This window comes from Myotis davidii, unplaced genomic scaffold (assembly GCF_000327345.1).
Source record: "Myotis davidii unplaced genomic scaffold, ASM32734v1 scaffold523, whole genome shotgun sequence".
Lineage (NCBI taxonomy): Eukaryota > Metazoa > Chordata > Mammalia > Chiroptera > Vespertilionidae > Myotis > Myotis davidii.
In genome coordinates, this window is record NW_006295054.1 from 678,847 (window position 1) to 681,871 (window position 3,025).

Consider the following 3,025-nt stretch of genomic DNA (forward strand, 5'->3'; position numbering starts at 1 on the left):
ATTACTTTATCCTACAATATACCTATAATAATTTCAAACTAACAATACCAATAAACACAATTGCAGTTAAGAGTACTTGGTTATTATTTTATACTGAGAATATATACATTAATGGACATACCATCAAAATACTATCTTAAAGACATTCAGAACAATTATTTTCTTGTGTATCTCTAATACTAAAAATTTAGTTTCATTTTTTAAAAATGTGTTTTCAATTTGTAGTGGTTGCTTCCCCACCCCCCCCTTTTGATTTAACTTAGATTTTAACTATGTAAAATATTCACATAGTTTCAAAGTCAAAACTATAGAACAAGGTATTTTCACATAAGTTGTGCTTCTATTCCCTGTGCCCTCTCCTGGTTTCCTCCATCCCTCATAGAAGTAATTAATTACTATTATTCCTTGGTTTATCGTTCTGTGGCTTCTTTTAAAAAATGTTTTCCAAATAGCATACTACAAACATTGTTCTGCACTATCTACACATATAAAAGCCTAAGTAACCATTACATCCGAATGACCACAACGACCGGTCAACCAGTTGTTATGACACTCACTGATCACCAGGGGGCAGACACTTAACGCAGGAGCTGATGGTCAGTGCGCTCCCACAGCCAACCTCCCATGGCCCCTTCCCCTGCCCCCCCCATCAGCTCTGATCCCCAGATAACCTCCCACAGCCCCTCACCCTGGCCAGCCATCCCCCTCCTCCCCCCAAGTTGGCCCGATTGCCAGCCAATCTCTTGTGGCCCCTTCCCCCAGCCAGCCGGACAACCTCCTAGGTCCCTCCCCATGGCCAGCCCCCCAATAGGCCTCAATCACCAGCCAGGCCAAGGACCCCCCCTATCCGTGCATGAATTCATGCACCAGGCCTCTAGTTCTTTTATAATGATTGATCCTAGAGATCATTGTAGATCAGTGTGTTGAGACTGTTCTCATTTTGTTGTTGTTGCTGTTAATCTTCACCAGAGGATATTTTTCCATTGATTTTCAGGGAGAGTGGAAGAGAAAGGGAAAGACAGAGAGAACCTCGATGTGAGAGAAACATATCTATTGGTTGCCTCCTGCACCAGGGCCTGAGCTAGGGAGGAGCCTGCAACCAAGGTTCATGCCCTTGACTGGATTAAAACCCAGGACCCTTTGGTCCGCAGGCTGACGCTCTATCCACTGAGCCAAACCGGCTAAGGCTGTTCTAAATTTTTTTTATGGCTACATAGTATTCCATATAACCAATTGCCCAGTTGATGGATATTTGGTTTGTTTTCATTTTTTAAAGAAATTATTATAAATAATGTACAGTCTTAACCTTTGCCATAAGATGTTTTATAATTTTGCCAGAGTGTCTTTGAAATTGTTTCCCACAAGAAGAAATGCATGTGTAATTTTACTAGATATTGCTAGATAATCCTCTGGAGTTGGACCATTTTGCATTCAAACAACAATAAGCAAGAATGCCTGTTTCCCTGCTACCTCAGTAACAAAGGATCTAACTTTTCAATTTTTGCCAATTTGATGGAAAAGAGTGGTATCTTGCAGTAATTTTAATTTGCATGAGATTGAGCATCTTTTTTCTATGTTTAAGGGCTATTTTCTTTGACTTTTCTGTGATCTTATCTTTTGTCCATCTCCTTGGGGGTTATTACTCTTCTTGAAGTTTAGGAGCGCTTTATGGATTATAGATATTTGCTGTTTGTGACAAAATTTGCAAACACCCTTTCTTGGTTTGTTAAATGCCTTTCCCCGCATTTTAAAAATCAGGGAGTATTTATGTACAGTAGAATTCACCCTTTTTAGAGCACAGTGCAAGGAGTTTTGAGAAATGTATACAACTGTGTAACGCACCATGACCAATATCAAGATTTAGACCAACAGGTCCTGTCATTTGCCTTTGACCTTGCCTATTGTTTTCTATTTTGCCATGATTTTGTACTTTTTAAAGCTACTACAGCCATGATTGTTTAAAAAATATATTTTTATTGATTTCAGAGAGGAAGGGAGAGGGAGAGAGAGCTAGAAACATCAATGATGAGAGAGAATCATTGATCGGCTGCCTCCTGCATGCCTCCTACTGGGGATTGAGCTCACAAACCGGGCATATGCCCTTGACCAGAATTGAACCCTTGACCCTTCAGTCTGCAGGCCCACACTCTATCCACTGAGCTACAGCCATGATTTAATATAAACAGATTCTTTCAACAAATAGCTCATAATTCTCTGCTGTGTTTTAAACAAACAGATTATATAGCCTGAATATACATTCTACCTGGGGAGATGAAAACACATGTAACTAATAAAATACTTTTTCTGTTCTGTTAAAGGAAGTGCTAAATTTAGAAGTTCAGAGTTTAGGAGTTTCCTTTAGCAACGCTGAATAGAATTGCTCTTTTTAATTTGAGGGGCTGTGGGTAAGCAGTGGTTGAAGAAGCAAAAAGGAGTGTGACAGCCTCTAAAATGACTTTTGGTCGTTTTGCTATTTCAACATGTAACTGCAGGGGCCAGGATATACCCACCCCATCCTGGGCCCCCAAACATGTGCTTTGACATAAGGATTATCTTGAGCTGAAGGTAACTGAGGAACAGCTGACTTAGAAAAAGCTCTAAACCAGAGGATAGGCTGGGTAGCTCAGTTGGTTAGAGCATCACATTAAAACAACAAGGCTATGGTTCAATCCCCGCTCAGGGCACATACAAGAAGCCACCAATGAATGCATAAATAAGTGGAACAACACATCAGTGTTTCTCTCTCCTTTCCTCTGTCTGTAAACATCCTATATAATAAAGAGGTAATATGCAAATTGACCATCACACCCTCACACAAGATGGCCACCCCCATGTAGTCACAAGATGGCTGCCACAAGGTGGCCGGCAGGGGAGGGCAGTTGGGGGCGACCAGGCCTGCAGGGGAAGGAGGTTTGGGGCAATCGGGCTGGCAGGGGAGGGCAGTTGGGGGCAATCAGGCTGGCAGGGGAGCGGTTAGGGGGTGATCAGACTGGCAGGCAGGCGAGCGGTTGGGAGCCAGCAGTCC